Here is a 14442-nt window from a genome sequence, read left to right as displayed (position 1 = left end):
GCGTCTGCCTGTGTATGAGCGCGTCTGCCTGTGTATGAGCGCGTCTGCCTGTGTATGAGCGCATCTGCCTGTGTATGAGCGCGTCTGCCTGTGTATGAGCGCGTCTGCCTGTGTATGAGCGCGTCTGCCTGTGTATGAGCGCGTCTGCCTGTGTAAATGTTAAATATTTAAAAATGTATTCAAAGAGCCAGGTCATACAGCAGCAGGTCAGGGTAAACCGCTCCTCTAATGAGTCTCTGGAAAAAAGCTTACAGTATACTTGTAAAACATAAAGTGTCGTAAGCACCTCTTGCAGCGAAAAAGTTAGGCAGCTATTTCATGCGGATGCAAAGAAACTGTTGATAAATCATTTTTTGCGGACTCCTTAAATGGCCGCTCGTTATGTCCCTGACGTCAGTGCTTGCCTTTCAGGGTGTGGAGTCATGGCTGGGTCTCTGGTCTGTTTGGGGCCGGCGCTGGTTCTGCTGTCTGTCCTGTTCCCGTTCTCCGCGTCTCTTCCTGCCCTGGAGAGGTGAGGGAAATACATCAGCATGTAGTGTGTGAGACTATGAGGGGACAGTCGTGAAACTTTATTGGGAGTTTCCGTGTGATAGTGCACTATTGGAGCTTAGTGAATAACCCCCATAGTCGTGTGTGTGTGTGTATGTGGGTATGTGTGTGTATATATATATATATGGCATGTGTCTATATGTGTGTGTACTGTAGGTGTAAGAAAAAAATATTTATATAATGTGACTATATATAAATGCACATGACTATCCAGTCATTAACCTCTGGAGTGCCAGTCTATCACCACATATGGAGTAGTACTGCACCCATTAGGGAAAGGTCTTATACAGCTGATCGGTCTATTCACCCTATAAGGAGCAGCACTTAGCAGACAACTCCGTATTAGAACATACAGGAGTTTCAGCAGTGCCACTACTTTCATCAGTAATTTATGAATACTAGTGTTAACTTTAGATCTGCTACCACAGATCCGGGGCTCACACGTTATATCAGTATAACCTATTTGCACTTATACACCAATGAATTCCACTGTTGGTGTAAGTGGACACCATTGGGTGCACAACAACCTAAATTTGCAATTCACAAATCAACATTACACAACTGGCTGCAGTATATAGCAGCAAAGTTAAGGTTTATTGTGTTAGCGCACCTATTAGTATTCAATTACTGTGGCACTACATATATGGTCCCAATCACCGTTCCTACCACCATATCAATCTCTAGTCAATCACTCTATATGAGGGACACTAGGGCCAGTGAGTATCCCAACACTGGATATTAACATCCTTTATACACTCCTCTGGAACCACTAATTCCAAGATTTGGCAAAACTTGGTACTATTTAATAATTGTTTTAAACCCCATTGTTTTAACGAAGTTGTTCAATAAATAAAGCAATTTTAATTTATTCATCATCTCACACCGGAAAAGAGTGCTATCTACAGGGGTTCTGTTCATCTTCTAGTACATCACTTTACTTGCCCCTTGCAGCACCAGTTCCTCTATTCACAATTAAAAGCTGTAGCGGGGGTACCTCACAAGTGTACAAAGATATAGTATAATATGAATAGTAATGCAAATATAATATTTAAAAAAACAACACATATATACACACACAGTATATACTGTGAAAGCGTGAAGAAAAAATACAAATTAGTGGTCAATGTATGGGGTGACTTGTACGTCATAGAAAATAACTGAAATGTATAAGAAAAACAAATGAATATGAGAAAATCAGCTGAAAATCATTATGCAAGCTCAGTAACCTTTCTCCCATATACGCATCTGGGTGTTTGTGTATTCTGTAAGGGGGTGAATGTGAGAAGTGATTTCTATCTCTGATTCCACCAGACACTTCAATGTTGAGAAGTCGAATCTAACTCTGATCCCACTTCTCAAGGCTGTACGCTCCCTCCTTCCTTTGCAACTGGGCTGGCCAGGGCTGGTATCCGTACACATTACTGAGAGCGAAAACATCTTTCAAACCCGAGCAGTGCTTTCATGCAGACAAACATCAAACAGGGACAAGAACAGACAAACAAAATGGCTGCAAACAAAATGGCTGCTTAGATCCTAGTGCTGTTTACTTGAGACTCCCCTATATGCCACTTTGTCAATACTTAGCTGCCTGGATGCTCAGCAGAGGGATGTCCACATACAAAAGTAGATGACCAGCACAATATATATATATATATGTGTTTCCCTGGCTCAATCTCATATGAGCCCTATCTCCAGGAACCCAACCCATGTTACATGAGGTGTAGTGTGGTGCACCTGCTGGCTTACAGAATTCCTGATTCTCCCGCGATGGTATAGGGGATGGCATCAGGACTGGCTTATGAGGTATAGCTGAGACATACTCACTCATGGTACAGCGCCTCCATCTCTTCCAAACCCCCAGCGTAGTAGGGAGGAGTCTCTGAAAGAGAACCTCTGTGTGCACCTTCTTCCCGAGTGATTCCACAATCAGGACAGAAGCGTTCTTTATCTTTGGCATCCTTTATTACAGCCTCCATGAACATGCTGCCCATCATAGCGGCCTGTCTTTAGCTGCTCATCGTAGGTTGCCAACCCAAAGGAAGTTCCTGGACACCACTCCTAGTCAGGGCCGTAGAAGCTGTCCTTGCTCTTCCCTTACTCCCTGATGGAGTAAGGGTAATAGTCTCCCACACCTCTCCCCTAAGGGAGGGCCACAAAATCTGCCAGAGCCCTGGCAGTTTTCGAGGTCAGACTAGTCTCACTCATGAGGGGTGAGACACTGCCTAAATTCAGGAAGTGCTGTATATTAAATAGATTCAATAGGCACCACCCCTGTGTCACTGTAATTGGACACAGCCTGATGTCACTACCTTCACTGAATAATACACAGCACCAGTGTGTGGGGGAAAACCCCATGATCACTCCTGGCAAACCTGCCCTTACCAGGGATTATTGCACAGGAGGAGAAAGACATATAACCCCAAAACTACACATGGTTACACACATATATATATATATATATATATATATATATATATGACCTCTAGTAATTTTAAGACATCCAGCATCAGTTTAGCCATAAAAGTTGTACCTTGGTCTGTCAACATAACCTGGGGAAGTCCAACCCGTGGGAACAGCTCCAACAACTTGTTGGCTACTTGCTTCGCCGTTGCTGTTCTCAGGGGGAACGCCTCAGGATATCTTGTTGCATAATCAACTATTACAAGAATAAACCTGTGTCCTTTTGCAGAAGGTTCTAGAGGTCCAACCAAGTTTACCCCAATCCTCTCAAAGGGAACTGACACCAAGGGTAGAGGAACCAAATGGGCTGCTTTTTGTCCCTTTGGACTAGTTAGCTGGCACTCCAGACATGCCGCACATAACTTAGCAATGCATCCCTGGCCAATAGAATAGGGATGAAATACGGTCCAATGTTTTATACCTGACCAGATGACCACCCCAAGGGACAGTATGGGCTAGAGTGAACACAGATTTAACAAACGCCTTGGGAACCAATATCTGTCTGTTGACCTCCCCTGTTTGTGTCTGCCTATTCACCCTATACAGGATATCATTTGATAACTCAAAATGGGGGAATACTATCACCCCCTGTGCATTCAAAATTTGCTCATCAATTTATACCACCTTATCATACTGTCTTGCAAGGACTTGGTCTTCCCTTTGCCTCTGGTGAAAATCAGGGAGGTATAGGTCTGGTAAATCTCCAGGGCCCATATCCCCCTCCCTCTGGCCATCCACAGTCATCACTTGTGACTTCTGGCTATTAGAATGGTCACCTTGAGACCCAGATTTCTGCAACCAGTCCTGTTTGTCAGAGCGTCTTTGCTTCCAAGTCTTTTGAACCCGGTGTCTACTGGGAAAAAGGTCTGCCGAGAATGGAAACAGTTTGCCAGGGTTCTCCTGAGCCATAGAATAAGGCTCCTCGTGAGAGACTGGAGCCATTAGGTCCGAAAAGAAAGGCCAGTCCTGGCCGAGCACAACGGGGGCAGGGAGCCAAGGAGCGACTCCTACTTCGAGGTAGGCCTCCTGGCCTTTTACCTGTAGCCTTATTTTGGCCGTTGGATACCGCTTTACATCGTCGTGTATACATTCTATACTCCATGGGGAGTCAAAAGAACACACATTAGGCGGTAACAGTTCCTGGAAGACCAGAGTTTTCCCAGAGCCCAAATCTACAAGGGCCTAGACGTGAAAGGAGTCCTGGGAGGAACAACGGTCCCCTTCTAAGAATACCCTGCAATATGTACTAGACCTTAGGAAGCGCCTAGATGTGGTCGGCCATTTTGCTAGGGAGAATCTTAGATCAGCCCAGGACAGTCAGGAGAGACATTACAATCAGAATGCTCACATGAGAGTGTTTCACCCGGGAGACCAGGTGATGTTATTATTACCCATTTGCGAGAGTAAACTCCTGGCCAAATGGCAGGGCCCAATCGAAGTACTCCGCCGCACGGGTGATGTGGATTACGAGATCGCTCAACCAGGGTCCAGGAAGGGTAAACAAATTTACCATGTGAACTTGCTGAAACCCTGGAAGATGCAGCAGTCTCTATTCATCCACCCGGTGGAGGAGGAAACGGACTTGGGTCCTCAGCCCCCACGGGAGAACATCGTGGGTGATGATAAAATCCCAATGGGTAAACAGTTGTCCTCTGAACAAAAAGGGGACTTGTTAGCAATACTTACACAATTCCATGATGTTTTTTCTGATTTACCAGGGCAAACTAACTTAATTTCACATGCGATCGAGACAGCACGTGGGGTAAAAGTACGTTCCCGTCCTTATAGGTTGCCTGAAAGTCGTAGGGCCCTGGTAGAGAAGGAGGTACAAGAAATGTTACACTTAGGAGTGATTGAGGAATCATGCAGTGAGTGGTGTAGTCCACTAGTTATGGTCCCTAAACCCGATGGGAAGGTAAGATTTTGTGTGGACCTCCGAAATGTCAATGCGGTATCCAAGTTTGATGCATATCTGATGCCAAGGGTGGAGGAATTAATTGACGCCCTTGGTAACGCGGAATATATATCCACGCTGGACTTGACAAAAGGATACTGGCAAATACCCTTAGAGGAAAAGTCCAAGTGCAAAACAGCCTTTGCCACTCCCATGGGTTTATACCAGTTTGTGACAATGCCATTTGGACTGCATGGAGCCCCAGCCACATTTCAGAGACTCATGGATAAGGAGCTGAGACCCCATTGGACTTATGCCGCAGCCTACCTAGATGACATTGTCATTTATAGTAAACACTGGCGGGCCCACCTAAATAGGCTGAAAGCGGTCCTCAAATCTCTAAGAGAGGCAGGGCTCACAGCCAACCCTAAGAAATGTGCCTTGGGTAAGGCGGAAACCAAATACTTAGGGTATGCAGTGGGAGGTGGAAAAGTAAGGCCACTAGCCGACAAGGTAGTTGCCCTGAATGAAGTTCCGACCCCCCAAACAAAAACGCAGGTAAGCTCTCTGCTGGGTTTAGCAGGATACTACCGGCGGTTCATCCCCAACTACTCGGAAGTGGTAGCCCCTTTAACGGACCTCACAAAAAAGTGTGCCCCTACACAAGTGGTATGGTCAAGGGAGTGTCAGAGAGCCTTTGAGGACATAAAAAGGTGTCTATCAGAGGGTCCCGTCCTTAGAAGCCCAGACTTCAACATCCCTTTTGTAGTGAAAACAGATGCATCAGAGATAGGGTTAGGGGTAGTGTTGTCACAACAGTTTGAGGGAGTTGAACACCCTATCCTTTTCCTGAGTAGGAAATTGTTCCTGAGGGAAAAAAACTACTCAGTGATTGAGAAGGAGTGCCTCGCAGTAAAGTGGGCAATCGAGGATTTGAGGCATTACCTGGCAGGAGTCCATTTTACTTTGGTGATGGACCATGCTCCAATGAAGTGGTTAAATAGTATGAAAGATTCCAATGCTAGGTTAACTAGGTGGTATATGGCCCTCCAACCCTTCTCATTTGAAATTCAGCACAGGCCGGAAAAAAAGAAAACGCAAATGCTGATTTCTTTTCAAGAGAAGGGGTGGATGGTCGGCTTCAGCCGTACGTAGCCCCAGCCACACACTAACAGGGGAGGAATGTGACAGGGTGAATAAAAGCCACCAGCTATATGCCTTGCAGACATATGTTTAGTCTGCAGTGATGAGGTTAACTTCAGCTGGGAAGCTCATGGCAATTAGTTGAATCCCAGCTGCCTAATCAAGGTGTGTTAAAAAACCCAGGATGTGCACACATACAGCTAGCTGGTCAGGAGACAGGAGTGAGTTACTGAAGAGATTACTGATATAAGGTCTGTTTGCAAAGTACATTTTTTATGAACTGTTGTGTCCTGCATGCTGAAGAGAACCTGCTTTGTTTGCCATGTTGAAGATAAGCTATTTTTCTTTTGTTTGCTGATGAGAAGCTATTTGTTTTTGGTGTGTTGTATGTTTTAAGGCTAAAATAAATAAGCCTTATCCAAAGAACCCGCGTGTGTAGTTGCATCTACTCTGCAACAGTGTTATATAAACTAATATATACACTGGCGACACACTTTATTCGAGCTCGGCTAGTCCCACGAATTCGGGTATACCCGGGTGTATTGAGGTTTGTGACTGTTTTCTGCCCGAGTGCATTGAGGTATTTTCAGGCAGGGATTGAAGCATTTTATTCCCGCTGGCTGCAATACTGCACAGTATATATATATATATACTGCATTACAATTCATGAATTTATGCCATCTGGTAGACACGCGAAGCATTGCAGCCTATTAAATCCTAATCATTATCATTTAACAGATCAGCCGCCCGTCAGCCAGGCATGAACCCAGGCTGGGAAGGCAAACGCAACGGGGCTTGTCAGAGGTGAGAAGCGGCGCATTCCAGGTATCTGCCAGGTACATACTGGGTATTTGCTCGAATAAAGTGTGTCGGTGCAGTAGCATGTGATATAATGATAGTAAACACACACATAATGGCTATGATAGCAATATATTCTGACAGAGAGAGAGAGAGAGAGAGAGAGAGAGAAACGTAATTTCTAGCTGCAGTTCCACCTTCTCACACTAGAGGCTCTGTATACTGTACACATGGGCTCTTCAACCAGTTCTCCAAAAGACCACATCGGAAAACATTTTGAAGTACAGTAGAAGGACCATAAGCTTATTGCAATATCATTTTAGATACAGTATATTAAATGATTTCAAAATTATTATATTTCAACATTTTGCAAACATGTATGTGCCATATATATTTACATTACCTTGAGTGTCAGCGTGAAAAACTGCACTCTGCTGCCCTAGTATGAAATTAGCAGGATCAGAGAGTCCAAAAGCTGCATCAAGACCCTTTGCAGGACGCTAATTAAAGAGACTTATTGTACTCAAAGCATGTCCCTAATGATATATCTGGCCGTATATTACAGCAGGTTTCAGAGACACGCGGATGGTCTGTTTACCAGCGAGCTCAGCAAGATGAAGAATGACGTGGCCATGAGAAACTATATCAACTCTCTTCTCACCTCCAAACGCAGGTACAGGCAAGAATGTGTGACCGGTGCAGGCCTATAGAGCCGCGGTCAGGGGGGAGGAGCATCATACCAACTACCCCAGGCCTGGCAGGGAAGTGGGACTGGCCAGCCACCCCCGGTTGTTGGTTCCTATCGGAAGTCGGACGCAACTCCCAGGATCGGCCAAGCCCCCCTTTTTTCTGCCAGGCCCACCAAGCACTGTCCCAGGCCCACTCGCAGTACGCCCCGCTCAACTACCTCTAAGTGCAGACCTGTGTCTCCTGGGTCCCAGGAATACAGGATGCCCTAGAGGCCCTCTAGCTTCCTTTGAATTAAATAAACACACAACGCGTTAAGGCTTATTAAAATGATATGCAACCGGATGACCTTGCCAGGCTGCCCAATAGTGACCTTGAACCAGCGGCATTGTAATCCCTACTGCTGGAACTCTGGACTGGCAGATGTATTATTGATGACGAGGAGCACTCCCCAAAACCAAATAGCCCCAAAGAGTTGTGACCCATAATGTACTAACTGGTACAAATTCAACACAGCACACAATTGTTCCCCAACCTGGAAAGCCAACTCCACTAAACTGTGACAAATTACATACACACACCAACAAAAGCACTTTAATTATTATTTTCTACCTAATATCCCCACTTGTATGTGTCTGTCTGTCTGTATGTGTATATATATATATATATATATTTGTGCTCAAAGCTGTGACCATGCAGCAAGCTTAAGCCTATAGGGAACCATGTTAAAAATGTTTTTTGAAGCAAAAAGTGGCACTGTGTGCTCATTTGCATGTCATTTCCCAGAATCCCTTGCTGCAGTGGAAGTGCTGTGTGCTGGGTGATAATGGGGAAAGGCGGGGTTGCAAACCTGCCTAAGACATGCAGATGAGCATACAGTTGTATTTACATATATATATACATACAAAGACAAAAAGAAGCGCCAGCTCCATGGCATAATATTGTTTGTAAAATTGACAATTTATTAAAAAGCAGAAAGTGGCCGCCAGGAATTGCACTCACTTCAAATAGTGAAAAAGCATTCAAGGGAGACACTCTGTAAACCAGCTGAGACTGTAGGAGGATAAAAAGCCAGATATTGCTGTAGATATACACAAGCAGTAAATGAGGATACTTATCCGTGGCTGGATGGAAGATGGTAGTCAGTGTAAGCAGGAGGGGTGGTGGTGTTAGGCAGGTAGCTGAAACACCATCCGGTGTAGTAGGAAAATATCCAGTTGTCAGCTACTTCACTCCATGTACCTGACGTGAAATCATAGTCCCAGCAGTGACGTAGTGACGCACTGACGTCATCACGCAGGTTGAGGCTGTGTCGAGGTCTGCCAATTTCCTATTACACACGAAGAAAGGTAGAGGATACTTCCGCGCAAAACAGAGTTGTTATTGCGGAGTTGGGTGCTCTAAGGTCTGAATGCTGGGACTATGATTTCACGTCGGGCACATGGAGTGAAGTAGCTGACAACTGGATATTTTCCTACTACACCGGATGGTGTTTCAGCTACCTGCCTAACACCACCACCCCTCCTGCTTCCACTGACTACCATCTTCCATCCAGCCACGGATAAGTATCCTCATTTACCTCTTGTGTATATCTACAGCAATATCTGGCTTTCTACCCTCCTACAGTCTCAGTTTACAGACTGTCTCCCTTGAATGCTTTTTCACTATTTGAAGTGAGTGCAATTCCTGGCGGCCACTTTTTCCTTTTTAATAAATTGTCAATTTTACAAACAATATTATGCCATGGAGCTGGTGCTTCTTTTTTAGATTCTTCTGATCTGGCTAGATCAACCAAGGAGCGGCCTACTCCACATTGACTGACAATTAATCTCTGTATCTGAACTTTTTTTCTCATCTGTTTCCATCATTTGGACTGGTTTGTTCTCCGATAGTCACGTTATATGGTTTTATTATTCTTATTTTCTTATTGTTTTAATTTTTATTTAGTAATATTATATAAGCACTATTTGATTATTTAATAATTTAGCCCTATTCACCATCACATTAGAACTTACTTATCACACTTATAGCGCTACTCTTTGTTCCTTGTTTTTGAGAGATATATATATATATATATTTATACATACATACTGTATATACACACACATACAGTAAATTAAAATGCCACTTGTGAGCATATTCACGTTCCACAGGTCTGCACCCCTGTTTTCCCCCATTATCTCTTGCATACAATCCTTCCACTGCTGCCTGGGATACACAAATACATATACACGTATATTCAGGGACAATACAAGGAGCTTTCAAAAGAACTATTCATCCCACGGGCAGTACAAAGGACTCGGGCCATCCCTTAAGGTTGGAGGAAAGGAAATTTCACCAGCAACAAAGGAAAGGGTTCTTTACAGTAAGGGCAGTTAAAATGTGGAATTCATTACCCATGGAGACTGTGATGGCAGATACAATAGATTTGGTCAAAAAAAGGTTGGACATCTTTTTAGATGGGAAAGGTATACAGGGATATACCAAATAAGTATACATGGGAAGGATGTTGATCCAGGGATTAATCCGATTGCCAATTCTTGGAGTCAGGAATTAATTTTTCCCCTTAATGGGTTTTTTTGTTTGCCTTCCTCTGGATCAATAAGTAAGTATAGATATAGGATAAAGTATCTGTTGTCTAAATTTAGCATAGGTTGAACTTGATGGACCTACGTCTTTTTTCAACCTCATCTACTATGTAACTATGTATGTATGTATATAAATGGCACACACCATTTTTTAACATAAAACCATTGTCAACTACATCGAATGATGTCCTGGTTAATCTATTATTCCTTTGCTTTAGCAACACAGAACCACGTTTTGTGAATAGTTCAGAGGAAGGGGATCATACATTTGAGGAAGTTTGCTTTATCTGGTTGTACCAAACCTTTCTGAATGACAGGTGAGTTTGAGAGGTAAAGATCAAATGAAATACCAGCGCACACCCGGATCCCAAATTCCCGGGTCAGAAATTAACCCTTTCCTTTTTTGGACAAAACATGATAAATTTGCCAGTCAGACTCACTGATTTGGGGTCATGCTCATTGATTTTTAGTATTCGTGAAAGCTCACAGATAATAATGATCACTTTTCTATTAAAATGCCATTTTTAAGGCCAGAACCCTCCAGTCTCACTTATTTTGGTTTTTGAAGGTTGCCATCTCTGACATAAGAAATATTTAATTGTGCCTCTGAAAATACCTGATGTGCGGGATAGAAAATGGCAGCTAGAATGAGCTGAAGCTTTCATTCCAGTCTGTGGATGTCACTAGCCCCACTTTGGAGGGGGAAACGAGTAAAGGATTCTGGGAGAGGGAATAGCAGCCACAGTCACCATGGTATAGAATAGAGTCAGAGATGTTTTTGAAATACATTTCAGGGTGGAATTGCACAATAATCAACAATAGTTTTGCTGCCAATCAGCATCCTGCCTCATGAGCCAATCAGAAAAGCAGACACCCTTGGTCCCTGTTACTGATTGGTCGCCTACAACAGGAAGCCTGGAAGACATATTTACTCTTAGTGGGAGGGTTAAAGGGGCTCTTTCATTAAGGTCAATCAGGGGAAATTTGAGAACAACCCTCTTGTCTCCGGCAGCCTATCAGACAATGACGCTTTGGAAGCCACTCAGAGGAGCAGCAGGTCCATATGTCCAGCAGTTGGCCATCTCATCGCCAGCCTGAGTGAAGATACTCCGCTACCCAAATCTCTGGTGAGGAAGAAATGATGACTCTACAAGTCCGAAAATCCCAAAGGAACCAACTTCCGGCCTTTTAAAAATCGGTTAAACCTAAATACTGTGTTAATTGAACTTTAATTAATTGCTAGTGTGTAGCATTATTTGGCGGAGCTAGAATGTCTCCATTTAAGCTGCAAACCTTTCAACTCCCCTCATACACAGCTCAGCTGGCCCCGGTAGAAGTCAATAAGTTTACCCTCTTACACAGATTAGCTGGCCCAGTGGACTTCAGTAGGATCACCCTCTGTCGCTAAAGTTAGCATAGGTTGAACTTGATGGACATATATTTTTTTATCAACCTCATCTACTATGTAATATCAGTTGCCCCATAGATTTTAAAGGGATCCTAAACAAAAAGATTTATATTACACCTTTCAATTAAAATAGCCATGGGCGTTAAGGGTGGTTATTAGGTTGCTTAGCAACCTGATACACTGCATCTTAACGACTCAGCAGCCACTTGGTTTTGACCTTTGACCGATTGGTGAATGTATTGATTGAGCTCTAGTCTCTGCTGTGCTTTTGGGTAATTTTGTACGCTGTCTGCTTTCTGGAAGTGAAGGCAAATCAATCATTTCTCTCTTCCGTGTTATGTCGCAGAATGTATCCATTTGAAATAAACGTTTGCCAAGTTGAAGGTGTTTGGTTTTTATGCCTCATCCTGAACATGGTAATAAATTCTGCGTTACATTACCAGACTGTACGGTTTATACACAGGACAGGTGCAGTGCAGGCAGCCATAGTGCTAGTCTCTCCGCCCCCTCCACAACCCCCCCCACAAACACATTGCTACATCATGACATATATACACAGCACAGGTACAGTGCAGGCAGCCGCAGTACCAGCCTCCCCCACTCATACACACACACTGTCACACCACGACATGTATACACACAGGGCTGCCGTTAGTTTTCCCCTGCGAGGCCCTCCCCCCTCTCTTTCTCTTACTCTGCCCCCCGCCTCTCTCCTTCTATTTCTCTCACACTCCCCCGCCCTTTCTCTTACACTCTCCCTTCTCTCACCCTTTTTCCCCTCTACCCCTCCTACCCAGGGTTGCCACCTTCTGTTGAAGAAGGGGAAGGGCAGTGGGAACAGCGCTAATGCAATTAATATAAAAAATTAGTGACAATTAAGCAACTAACATAATAGGAATACACACTCAAATATTGGAGTGGAGGCAGCCAGGAAAAAAATAGGTCACACAAACCAATATACACAGTAAAAACACATAAACCGGCGCCTGAAAGAAATAAAAATAATAGTCTGACCGAATATAGTCCAATAAAGCTGGGATGAGTTCCAAGGAAGTATCTTCAATGTAGTCTCAAACAAACAAACAAACATAAAAGACGACAACATAGAAGAAAAAAAGAGAAAAAGATCACAGTGCAACTAAAAACAAAAGATCACTGATAAGGTATGCAAGAAATGATAGCAGTTTAATACAATGAATAAAAATAAATATAAAAACAACAAACACTTGATTGTTTGGCAAGAGACACTTATAAAGCAATGGCATCCAGTGGGGCTAAAATTAAAACCCTACTTACAGCAAGGCTGATAAACGTGAGCCTGTAGCACAATGTCACTTTTCACTCTGAAGCCTGGGAGAGAGATGGCACAGCTCTAGCTCTGGAAGCTCCACACCGCTGGGAAGCACCGCTCTTGAGGGTCCACACCGCCGAAAAACACCGCTGTCCACACACCCACGAGTCAGCACATGAGCAGGAAGCAAAACTGGCAACAGCCTGAACTCAGTGCTGCCGGGGGACTCACTGAAGCAAACCACGCGGACCAGAGGTCTCGCGATGTCAGTGACGTCACCACTATAGGCAGGGACAGGGGAAGAACACACGCGAGTGCCGGGGAGCTCTTGTAATCCACCGAGTCAAACAAAAAAAGGTGTCCAAGAACTGTGCTCCAAAGCAGAACAGCACACGCTTTTTAAAACATGGATATATAGAGAAACTACCTTCTTTTGTTTTGGATGCTGCACATGTGCTTCAGAGTGAAAAGTGACATTGTGCTACAGGCTCACGTTTATCAGCCTTGCTGTAAGTAGGGTTTTAATTTTATCCCCACTGGATGCCATTGCTTTATTAGTGTCTCTTGCCCAACAATCAAGTGTTTGTTGTTTTTATATTTATTTTTATTCATTGTATTAAACTGCTATCATTTCTTGCATACCTTATCAGTGATCTTTTGTTTTTAGTTGCACTATGATCTTTTTTCTCTTTTTTTCTTCTATGTTGTCGTCTTTTATGTTTGTTTGTTTGAGTCTACATTGAAGATACTTCCTTGGAACTCATCCCAGCTTTATTGGACTATATTCGGTCAGACTATTATTTTTATTTCTTTGAGGCGCCGGTTTATGTGTTTTTACCTTCTGTTGAAGGCTAACACGGAGACTTTTAGCAAATTCTTTACATGTGTAGCAGTGTTTCCCCCACCCGTTGGGAGATTTGGCCATTACTTATCGTGTGGTGCATGATACCTGCTGGTAACAGGAGGGCTGAGTCGTGTGCCAGTGGTAATGGAGACACAGGACTAGGCTTCTGGGGTTCATACCCTACATATCTCTTTAGCAGTGCAGCGCCTCCATCTGCCGTAGGCTCCAGGAACTGAAGGTGATCTCCCACGGTAGAACTATTACCTCTACCCACAGTAAGGTCACGCACCAGGCAGGAGGTATATAACAACAGGAACGGTTTATTACCTCTTCTGTACAGCACAGGAACAAGGCAGGGTTCTTCCCAATGTAGTCTCACTCAGCTACCACTGAAGGATGGTCCCTGGACCATCACTACAGGCCAAGGGCCCCCACAGCCATCCTTGCTCTTCCCTGTCTCCCTAGCAGAGGCAGAGGTATGGTCCATACTCACTCTCCCCCGGAGGGAAGAGGACTGGAGAAGGCCCAATAATCAGCCTCTCCACTGTGTGACCTGCCTCCCTCACGTGGGTGAAGGCACTACTAAATTTGGGCGGTACCTGCCCTTAAGTACAGCCAAGAGGAGGGCACCAGGTCTGGCTCATGATTGGTCATGCCCAGGCCTGATGTCACCACCTCCCGCTGTCACACAAGTGCAGTACCATGGAGGGGGAAAACCCCATATCAACTACTGGCAACCTCATTGTACCAGCGTTTACTGCCAGCGCAAGGGCAGAATAG

General features: G+C 44.2%; 1 long non-coding RNA gene across 1 annotated transcript in view; it reads right to left on the bottom strand.

Moving 5' to 3' along the window:
- The window catches only part of LOC142463927 (uncharacterized), a 55042-nt gene extending 41927 nt beyond the window's left edge, over positions 1–13115 (bottom strand). The window contains exons 1-2 of the long non-coding RNA XR_012787543.1: positions 12824–13115; positions 405–503 (exon numbers count right to left, since the gene is read on the bottom strand). This is a non-coding gene — a long non-coding RNA (uncharacterized LOC142463927). The remainder of the gene's footprint in view (positions 1–404; positions 504–12823) is intronic.
- Positions 13116–14442: the final 1327 nt, after the last annotated feature.

This window comes from Ascaphus truei, chromosome 12, assembly GCF_040206685.1.
Source record: "Ascaphus truei isolate aAscTru1 chromosome 12, aAscTru1.hap1, whole genome shotgun sequence".
Taxonomy (NCBI): domain Eukaryota; kingdom Metazoa; phylum Chordata; class Amphibia; order Anura; family Ascaphidae; genus Ascaphus; species Ascaphus truei.
The sequence above is the reverse complement of the archived record's forward strand: the minus strand, read 5'-3'. Positions and strand labels throughout refer to the sequence as shown.